Source organism: Hypomesus nipponensis, chromosome 17 (genome assembly GCF_054491055.1).
Source record: "Hypomesus nipponensis isolate SF chromosome 17, ASM5449105v1, whole genome shotgun sequence".
NCBI lineage: Eukaryota > Metazoa > Chordata > Actinopteri > Osmeriformes > Osmeridae > Hypomesus > Hypomesus nipponensis.
The window spans coordinates 17,473,733-17,485,145 of NC_140377.1; the positions used below are offsets into that span (position 1 = coordinate 17,473,733).

General features: G+C 38.1%; 1 pseudogene across 1 annotated transcript; it reads right to left on the reverse strand.

The window, feature by feature from the left end:
* Positions 1 to 605: 605 nt before the first annotated feature.
* LOC146253758 (uncharacterized) lies at positions 606 to 5,026 on the reverse strand (annotated as a pseudogene). The gene is made up of 4 exons (XR_014731688.1): positions 4,982 to 5,026; positions 3,829 to 3,888; positions 3,676 to 3,735; positions 606 to 3,263 (listed from the first exon to the last, which is right to left on the reverse strand). The product of XR_014731688.1 is annotated as an uncharacterized LOC146253758 (transcript).
* Between the last annotated feature and the right edge of the window lie 6,387 nt (positions 5,027 to 11,413).

An 11,413-nucleotide genomic window follows, 5' to 3' on the forward strand; every position in this document is an offset into this window, starting at 1 on the left:
GTGGTACAGGTCTTTGGACTCTGTATCTTTTGTTTCCCAAGGTAACTTTTTCATGAGAAAAATCCAGGGAAAGATCTGCACGATTGAAAAATTCATTTAAAATAATGTTAATTCAAAATATTAGCTAGATGAATTAGTTTAAAATGAACTTGAACTATACAATTCAAACTAAAACCTGGTCATCTCTTGTTCTACAGATAACGACTCCTGTTCCTGCTTTCTTCTAAATTCCAGCTGAAAATCCAGTAGCTCGTCTATTGGAATGAACTGTTCTCAAATGGTTTGTACTGAGTCAACTGGATCCAACTGGGTTTAAAAAATCTACTGGTTTAAACCAGTTAAGAATACCAGTTAAAACCAATCAAAACCCAATTAAACCAATTGAGCTTTGGGTGGAACCAGATTTTTTCAGTTCCGTCCAGTTGAAACCAATAGGATGTAACTGGCGAACCAATTTAAATGAATACATTGATTAACTGGTCTAACAAACCCAATAAAATGTAATTGGTGGCATAACTTTGTAGAAAACAAACCTTATTCGAGCCAACAAGTGTTATAACTTTTTATTTAGAATAAAATAGAATATTTTAGAATATGGACCTACTGTTAATATACAATTCATAACAAGAATGATACAGAGCAAATTCATTACAGCATTTTCTTGAATTTCAGCATTTGAATATATATTTAAACATGTTGCTTTAGTGTGCTGCTTTCTAACAAAAGTCAATTTTTATAATAATATTACACTATTTCTGTAGCACCTTTAATACAGACTTTTCATAAGGACTTTACATCCACACACAATAAAAACAAACATAATAATAAAGATAAACCACTCCATTCAAAGGGCAGAATTAGAGAGGATCAATGTAGGGCTGGACCCGTATATTATAATATTTAGATATTGAAGGGACATTGGGTAGGTAATTTATCGTCTAAAGACAAAGTAGAGCACACACTGGGGTTTTGGATTTTGAAACAATCAGTCCTTTTCATGATTATTAGGAAATGTACATATACATTTTGTCACTGAACTCAAGTAATAAACACTTTCCAACAATGTCACTAGGGAGCACAACACATTTATGTTCTGAACGACTGATGCATGTTATGTGGGGGGTGTTTGCAATGGCTTTGTTACGATGAACATTAAAAAGTTTGACAAGGAGCATAACCTCTGAATGTGTAGATGTGCAAATTTTGATTATTTCACCAAATTTTCCTTCAGACAACTGTACAACTGTGTTGTTTGTTTTGATGCACCTTTTGTAGCCGGTGCTGTCAAGCCTTTGACCTTTGTAGACCAGTCTGTTATGCACCACCACAGCTGATATTGCCCTACCACTCTTTTGAAATAGCTCCCGCTCTTCAGTGTTGAGTGTGTATGGATAACCCACTCCTAAAACTGTAGTGCCGTGATGCTCTTCAGCCACTTGTAATCGGGTATAAGAAGTTAAGTTGAGACAGAATTTCAATATGTGATGGTGGACTGTGTATATCTGAGAAAACATGAATGTTGTATTTCGTAGTACAAATTTGTCAACTATTTGAGTTGCCACACCTCTTGTTCCGTTAACAAGTTTTAGAATCTCTCCATTTGCGGATTCAAAGACAAATGCGGAATGGGCCCAAAGAGGCCCCCATAGCTTAACACTTTTAGCAAGTAAGTGCACATTTGAAGTCATTTCCTCATTATAAAGCTCCTGAACCCCAAACACAAACTCAAGTAAAAGAACATCTGCTTCATTTATATCATTTGGGAAAATGTTGGACTTTAGCAAGAGGTAAATGGCTTGAACTAATTTGGCAAAGTGTTTTATGTACTTTGAAGGCAGAATTCCATTCAGACAGGGCAAACAATAAAACAGTAACCAGGTACGCCACTCAGAAGCTTTCCAGAATTTCCGCTCTTTCAGTGATCTGGGTAAGCGTGATATATTTCTAGGTGGGTGAATAGAAAGCAGTCTTGAGTCTATTGATTGTAAGTGACTTGGGGCGATGTAAAATTCTCTTCCCACTGAAGTTAGCCAGAGCTCTGCGATTTGTCTTGTTACACCAAGAAGAGTACAGTGCATGTAGTCTGGTGTAAAACCCCAGACTATGTTGAAATGTGGCACATTTATAAGAGGAGATGGACCTTTAACACCCTTATAACTAACCCCATCTTGAAGAGCCTTCTCCATGTGCCTCAACATTTCCTTTTCTGTTCTGTCAGGGTACTGTGATTCTGAAACAGGGTATTTAACTTGCCCTGCTACCAATTTCCCAGGATGATAGCACCAACTGCACCCAAAGTAACCATTGTATTGCGTTGTGTTCTGCATGGTAGGTCTTGCCACTGAATCAACAACACAACATAAACCTATTAGTTTAGAAATGACTACCTGTTTGGATTTAGTCAGCCACCTAACTCAATTTTCTGCCAGTGTTTTAGCATCTTCAACAAAATGATGGAGGAAACTACTCATTTTAGGATGCCCCTTTCCAAACCACAGACAAGCCAGAGCCATGTGATTCCCTCTCTCTGTTGTTGGTAGCTCATTTATCATCACATGAATAGGCCAAATTGAAAATGTAGAGGAGTTGAAAACTGGGCTGCCATCACTGTTGAATGTGTAAGAGAAGTTATGTTCCTCATTCAGGATTGCTCCAGGACCTTATAATTGTTTGTACATTTCACCATCTAATATATCTGAAATTGATCCATTTGTGTTTCACTTCATTTTATATTTTAAAAGACCTGTGCCATCTAGTCGTTCAAGGATGCACTGAATTTGTGGAGCAAGGGGAACACTCATAAAGAAATTATGTTGCTTAAGATCCTGTGTTTTGCATATACTATGACACTGAGGGCATTCAACCTCTCTCATGTCACTACTTTGTGTTCCAATATAAGATTTACAAAAACTGCAGTAGAAATGGAATTTAACCAGGTCTGAAGATTTCCCAAACACTCTCTGGAATAAATGTTTGGAACTTGCAAGGATATCCATGCCAAACAGCACATTAATGAGTTGCAAAAGGTCAATAATCGCAACTCCACTAAGACAATGTCTCATGGCAAATGACAGTACCAGCAGGAGAGCTTCAGCTTTTGTCACACGAACAGAATCACACAATGGTTTGTTCAAATTTGGTAGGCTTCCAAAGATGTGAAATGGATCATTCCAGCATTCAGATCTTTCCTTTTGTCCTGTTGCTTGAGTTGAAGTATCCTCAACTGAGTCGTCACTGTCACTGCCAGTACCATTGTCATTGGCCTAGATTAAAATGATGACAGAGATGTTGATAGTACAGTACATGACTGCTTAATAATTGCATTGATTTCCTATCTTTTTTATATTCATAAAGATATTACTACTCAAATATAGTTCGCACAGCTTGATATTTTTTTCTTTCTTTTTCAGATCAGTACCTCCCATGTCAGTGTAATCAAATTAATATTTTGAGGTAGCAAGTCTGATTTTAAAGGTATTTTACTATGGAAACAAAAAAAAACAATTACCGCTGGTCTTGTTTTTTTATAATAAAAAGATACTTTAATATATTTAAGCATAGTGAACTGATGTCAACACTCAGTCATAAAACCTACGTATTTAAGGAGATGATTGAAACAGGATTAACACAGAAATAGATAACATGTCGGGGAACCATATCAGTGATAGAACCTACCTCAGAGGCAACATCAAGAAGGCTCTGGTCTTCATCAGGCCATGAGTCTTGGTCTTGACCCTGTTTAGGAGAGATATTTAAAGAGATGATTGAAACAGGATTAACACAGAAATAGATAACATGTCGGGGAACCATATCAGTGATAGAACCTACCTCAGAGGCAACATCAAGAAGGCTCTGGTCTTCATCAGGCCATGAGTCTTGGTCTTGACCCTGTTGAGGAGAGATACTTGTACTTAGAAAAGGAAATGTAAGCTAAATATGAACCATTCTTCTATTTTTCAACGACAGACTCATTCAACAGATGGCTGCAGGAAAAAGGTGTCCCGGAACCAGAGGTGGCTGTTCGCGGCCGTAAAATTGGGCAGTATGTTTCAGAGAAGATCATGGACAATAACAAGTCAATTAAAAAAAATCTACTTTAATACATTTACTTGTTGCTTCTATTTCAATATTATGTTAAATTGCCATGGTGTTAGTTGCAGTATACAAAGATGTGTGTGTGTCTTAGGTCAGTGTGGTATGTATGTATTCACTATAATTCCAGTTTCCACTAGTTGAAATTAGTTTAATCAATTTAAATTCCTACGCAGTGTTTCAGGCACTATTGTGAGCAACAAAAAAAATCATTTCCCCCAGATAAAACCAATACAGACCATTTGAGACCAGATAAAACCAATACAGAGCATTTAAGACAAGATAAAACCAATACAGACCATTTGAGACCAATAACCTCAAATGGTCTATGATTTTTTTTTTTTTTACTGGAACAGACCAATACATTCCAGTAGAAACCAGTTGGACACCAGTAGAATGTGTTCCAATTCCCCTATAAAAACCAATAAAAACCGGCTGAAATTTCTATTGGTTTTAAATGAATTTCTACTGGTGTTCAACTGGATATCTACTGAGATTTTCTACTGGATTTGAACTGGAAATTCCATTAGGGCTGCTCTAGCTGTCCCTGAGACAGGTTCTGTGTGAGCACGTTTATAAGGCTCTCTGTGGCTGAAGCCACCGTCGAGTTATGGTCATTCTGACAAACGGAGGTAACCAAAGACACTAGGTTACACTACTCGTTAAAGTAAAAAAAAAAATAGAGCTTGACTGACTGTAAAAACACCAGCTACAGTACTGAAGTGTGAAGCTAACGTTAGTTAATGCTAACTTTAGTGCTAGCAAATTTCCAGCTTTGTCCAGCTGTCCACCTATTTTCCCCTTTATGTGTTAATGACAAAAAAATGCCACTGCGGATAATGTCCCAAAGTATCTATTCACAAAGGCTAATATCTTTCACATGTCTTACCTGTGTGCTGGCGCCAACCTGTTGCCCTGGCGGAGCGGACGCCATGCCAATAGCCGAGTCTTCTGCCTCTTAGTTAGGCTGTCACTCATAATTCCCGCCTCTGAGTTGAAGCCATGCCCCCTATGCAAAAACGGGGCCAAAAGTCTGAAACTGAAGCAAAAAAAACTGAAAAAATAAGAAACTCAAAAAAAAAAAATGAAGTCATAAAAAAAAAAATTTGAATCTGAAAACATGAAATGTGAAAATTGAAAAGTACATTTTTTTTAAATTAATAAGTTATTCAAAATAATTCCAGAATGTAATCGAAATTGTATTCAACTTGAAAAAAAATTGGTACACTTATTTTTTCTTTGAAAACATGCTTTTATTTTTTAAGTTTTCAACCAAAACGTACATTTTCAATGTCAAGCTTTAGTTTTTCAACTAAAGATTTTGTTTTTGAATTAACAAAACATTTGGCCCTGATTTAGCTCCATACAGCTGTATTGTCACATGAATATTTGTTTATCAGTGATCGTGTATTTGAAAGGTTACTGTCAGTAGGCCTATCGGAAGGCTCTGTGTAAGTTAACATTGAACCTGGGAGGTGCGTGTTTCAGCACCTCCCAGCATAGCCAAACCGGACCTTACCAAATGGTTATAATAGAAAAAATTAGATTACTGAGATTCCTAAATGTAAATAGCTTAAAACTCAGACCCACATTAACCGTAAATACTAAACAGTAATAACATTGTGTAGTGGCTGTGTAGCCTACTGTACTCACCTGCCAATAAATTGCGTTGTCGATTGATGTTGATGATTGTCAGCCTTGGGTATTGTAGGTAGCCTAACCAACTAGTAACTGCAGGGTTTGATATAAGCGATGGCCCGATGGCCCGGGGCCAGTAAAAAGTAACTTGGGACAGTTAAATAGTAACTCACTGGCCCGATCGGGCCACTGCAAATTATTGATTGAAAAAAAAAATGTGCATCATAAAGTAAAAGTTAACATCCTTCATATGTTTTGCTATCTGCTAAATGCATAAATAACTTTGAAGCTCGTGGGGCGCACATTTGGCAAATCAATAGCTGAGTGAGTGACGAGTGGTTGTCAAATTGTAATTCTCTAATCTCGATACATTTTTTAAGAACTGGCGCGAGACAAAAGTGATGATGAGAGCAAAGTAGAGCTATGAGTTCAAACGGAAGCAACTTTTTTTATGGAGCGAAGATGCACTGTGTCATCTGTCGTATGTTCCCGTCTAAAGCAGACAAAAATTGATCTTTTTTACACAGGCACTGACAATTTTCGAAAACAATCCCTGACCAGCCATGCTAGCAGGCAGCACCTGGCTTGCGTGACAGTTAAGCGGATGGTTGACAATCTATCTTCCAGGCCGTTGACCAGGCTGGTTAGGAATTTAAATGCAGATGCCCATCATGTTATTGCACGATTTATAACAACGGCATATCACGTAATTAAGACGGACAGACGTTCGCCTTGTTCCCCCGGGCTATTGAACTGCAGCAGAAGAATGGTGTCGATTTGGGTACTTAATATCATGCTGATGAAATGCAATGGAAGCTTTTATAAATTAGCATTGAGGGACCAGAGGTTTCAGTTTCAGCCAGACAGTCGTGCAGAGATGGCTGTCAGCAGGGAAGAGAGCAGGTTTTTTAGGTTAAAAGTCAATTGTTTTGCTGACTATTACCTTATTATTTTTTATCACTAGAAATGTGATTTCATAATTGTTCTTTTTATATCCAGGATGTGTTTAATAAATGGTTAAACATGTTAACAGAATAACATAACTTATAAGTCTGTGGTTTTGTTGTACCAATGATAAATTACAACTTTTGGACGGGGGGCCAGTAAAAATGGCCTTGGGGCCAGTAAGTTTCAAACCCACTGGCCCGTGGGGCCAGTCGCAATTTTTTTTAAATGTTGAACCCTGCACTGATGCTAAAACCTAGACTATAGCTATGTTGTGGACTTTAAAACAGAACAAAACACTACTATTAAACAACTAATTACACAAAATATTAAAAAAATACTACTGTAAGTTACTGTACACATCTAGAGCTAGCTTTATGAGCTTCGTTTAAAAATACTAACAACCTAACTATCTAGCTATAACGCTACCGGAACACTAAACAAGAACTGTCAAAAACTACTGTATATAAAATACTAACAGACTAAATAGAACTATCAAACTACCAACTATCAACCCTAACTATATTCTAAAAGTCTCGTAATCTCTGTCTTATCTTGCTGAAAACCACCACCAACTGCAAAAGAATAACGTTAGCATTTGAATATGTTGCTAAACCATCCATTAGACGGCCCGGCCCGTGCGCTCAGTCTTTGGCTGTGTTTAGACAGCCTATGTTTTGGTGTGTTAAATTAGTTAGCTCTGTACCCAATATAAATGGAGACATTAAAACAAGTGACTTAATGTATGGTAACCATAACCAACGTTAGAAGTGTGAACAACAGAGTCGGATCAACCAGTCAAATTTTTCAACAGTAAATGTTAATAACATTCAAAAATAACACTTGTTTTGTTATTGATTATAATGTACCCATTGTTGTTAAGATGATTTTATTTACATGATTGCACTGCAATTAAATTTACATTGGGAAATCTTCATTGTAGGCATTTTATGCCATATGTGTTATATCCAGTACTGTGTACATAAGTAGCAGCACAAGTATTTGTTTTCCACTCATTGACTCTTGATGTCACTAGTAGCCTGTAATGTTCACATGTATTCTCTCAAAGTAACTTTTGACCTAAAGAATTCTTAATGTAGAGATATTGATCAACTAAATACTACTGTAATACTGAAGTTCATGGCCAGGAGGCCGAAGTCCTAAAAGCATCCACTGTTAGATCACGGCAAAAGCAGACCTGCATAGTATCTTTTCTAACTAGCATTTTTATGGACAGGTCTTTGAGCTGCAATCTCTGTACGAAAATGTGTCGTATCAATACAGTTATTATTATTCTGCAATTGCTGTAGTTGTGTATTCTTTTCCAAAATGTTAGTTAGGTTCAATCAGGAGAACTGTGATATCCGTCATCACGGCAATTGTAGCCAACCCATCCTCCTCACTGTAATGCAAATGGATTAAGGAATTATCATGTTACAACAATTTACAATAGAAGAAGGTGATATGAAGTTGCTTGTCTAGTTGGCAGGTTTATTTTTAGGCGTCATATTAATTGTAGCCTATATAGGCCCAATGTAGATAAACTAACCGAGTTTAAAGGAAGCTCGCATCACGCACTTTTCAAATGTGGTGTCCAAGTCTAGATACTGCAAAATCCCTATTCTACATACCCACTTGTTAACAAATCCGATCCATAACTCAACATTTGTGAACGATGTTGAAACAATCAAAAGCAACGTTGAATCGATGTTGTTGGAACAACGTTCCACGACGTTGATAGAAAAAACACTTACGTCGATTCAGCGTTGAATTTAGGTTATCCGTCGGAAACCGATCAATATAACCAAAACTCAATGTCATTTCAACGTCTGTTTGCTATCTGGGGAAAGTCTTCAAATTTGAGTGAGAATGTCGCCCGGTAGACCGCATAGCCGGGCGGCAGCATGTCTTCACATCATGTCACAAAGTTCATAATTTTACTGTTTTACAGTCAATTCTACATCTAAAATGTCGAGCAGGGCAGCTTTCAAGAGATATAAGAATTCTGCTTTTAGCCAGCTGGTCCGATTATTTTTTTGAATATTTATAACTGGCAATCTGAGTGAGACTGCGTCCCGTTTGGACGTTAGCATCAGTCAGATTTGGGTCGCTCATTGGCAGTGTGCACAATGTTGTATTTCACTCCATTCTACACCACGAATGTCTGGGAGGACTGCATATTGTAGATACGAGCCTGTTAGCCAGCGTCTCGGATTTCTTTAACCAAACCTGTTTCATTCATCATTTGCCTGAGAAAGCGACCTCCGTTAGCCAGGATAGTTTTGCCCGAGCCAGCCTAGTTTTGCACGTTCACTCCATTCTACCCCAAAAACGTCAGGGAGGACTGCCTATTGTAGATACAAGCCTGCTGAAGATAGCCAGCATCTCTGATTTCTTTAACCGAGGCTGTTTCATTCGTCATTTGCCTGAGAAAGCAACCTCCGTTAGCCAGGCTAGTTTTGCCCAATCACTTGGTCAAGCTATTTAAAGGTATCGGGGTCAAGTGACTTTTGTGCATATACAAGTGAAACGCAAGTGCCTCAAAAAGTTAATGTCAAGCCCTGCAATCCAGTGGCCAGAGATATATGATGACCTGATCGACACTCCATGTGTAATCGACCCGGGAGAAGTTCGTATTTTGCAACCGACATGCAGTTTAGCCTGCTTGACAGCCGTGTGACGTAGGGTGATAATTGGTCTATAGAGAGAACTCTCAATAGACAAGTTTTGGAGCCGTTTCCGCTCTACTTCCTGAACTGCTCCCTTATATGCAATCCACTTCCGTTCTGGCGGGCTGGGTTTGTTTTGCTAGCTAGCTCTGTTGTGCCGACAAAGCACTGCTATCGCGGTGACAAAGAGGATAACAAATTTACAACATGAAGAAAAGTGGTTTGGGAACAACGTGTGCGGTAGTTGGTTGCAAACACTCGAGAAAAGCACCTGAACGAGTGATAGATACAGAGTGCTATGACCAGTTTTAAAACCTAGAATCGCCTCTAGAATTGCCTCTAGCCTGTTAGTTATACTACAGTAGTATGCTTTTTGTTTGTAAGCTATTCACATTTTGTTGGTGTTCCTTTGTCCTATTGTTGCAGTGGATTTAATAATCATACATTGATGATATGTGGATATAATAATTCAATCCTTTCAAAAAGCCAATACACACATCTGTATAAGCCCGGCATGAGGTGTGTAGCCAACCGGTACTTGTTTAAAGCAGTCATAACCGGGTTCAGAGGAAGAATAGATATACGTAGGCACTTCAGGCAGTGACAAGTCACATAAATAAGGTATAGTAACAGTATAACTATATACTATATATATATATATATATATATATATATATATATAAACAGTATACTGCCTGTCTTGTCCTTCTGAAGTTGTTAAATTGAATAGGCTGAACATCAACATGTAACATCAAGTATAGCCTAGAAATTCGAAACGAATTAGCTTTCAATGTTACGTATGCCTAGGCTACTTGGACAGTGTCCTGGCAATAAATAAAGAACATTATGCTACATGTTTTGCCAGGATAACTGTGTGTATTCCTTTGACTGGGTACAACAACGCGATCAGTCAACTGACTATAAATGTTTTTTAATGTCGGGCTACAATAGAACAACTTTATAGAACAACTTCTGTCTGATACGAGTGGCATCCTTTAGACAAATAATTAGCCTAAATTTTGCTGAGAGATTGAAGAGCTAGACAACAAATGTAAAGCTACTGCTTTACGGCAAGCTCTGATTACTTTTTCTCTCAAGGCATCGACAACACAGCTGACAGGTTAGGCTCTCCTTGCTGCACATGCTAAAAAGAGTTTTGGCTTGTTAATGTTGTTGCTAATGTTGCTAATGCTCTGACATTCTGATTCAGTTTCGGATGCCATCATGCGGGAGCTCTGGTCGTATCCAGGGGCGGTGCCAGATAATTTTTTATGCAGGTGCTGAGGGGGTGCGAGATCATTGTCAGGGGGAGCTGCGCAGTAATATATGTTTATATTAAATAAATACTATCAGGTCAGGAGTGGGACCCACTTTCAGCCTGGGAATGTAATGGCCAAAACCAGCCCATCCCCACCAGGGGCCGAGCCATACATTGAACATTCGGTTAGTCAAGGTTTTGATGTGAGCTGAAATCGGAACTTCATAGTAATGCGAGTACGCATAGCCCGCAAGCGAGATTTTTTGCATTAATTTCAGTGTGAAATTGTTTTTTGAGCTTTATGTAGCCTAATATAAACACAAACGAAATTACAACCCACAATTTTACCTTAAAGATTCAGGGCTTTTGAGAAAACATTTTTCCCAACCTGGCAGGAACCTAGATTTATGAAGCAGTGTTTCCCCTAGGATTTTTTTTAGCAGTGGGGGCAGGTCTGTCCGACCCCTCCCCCCCCTCCCCCTCGGCCAAAATAAAGTTTTAACCCTATATTTTGGAGTAGGTTAGTGTAATAGTCTAATAAAAAATGTAATATTGCATATATTTTTGTCCTATTTTCCGTAAAGCAATACCGTTAGGCTATGTTCTAAATGGCAGAAATATGCTGCCAATTAATAATTGACGTAACAACTTATTGTAAATAGTAGCCTAGCCTGTTGATCATGGTACTCGAAAGCATGTACACTGTCGGCTTCATTTGATCTTGATAGGCTAAGCATTCTTTAGCAAATAATAACAATATACAAACTTAATTAAAACTACTTCAGCATAATAATGCACCTAAAATACAAAC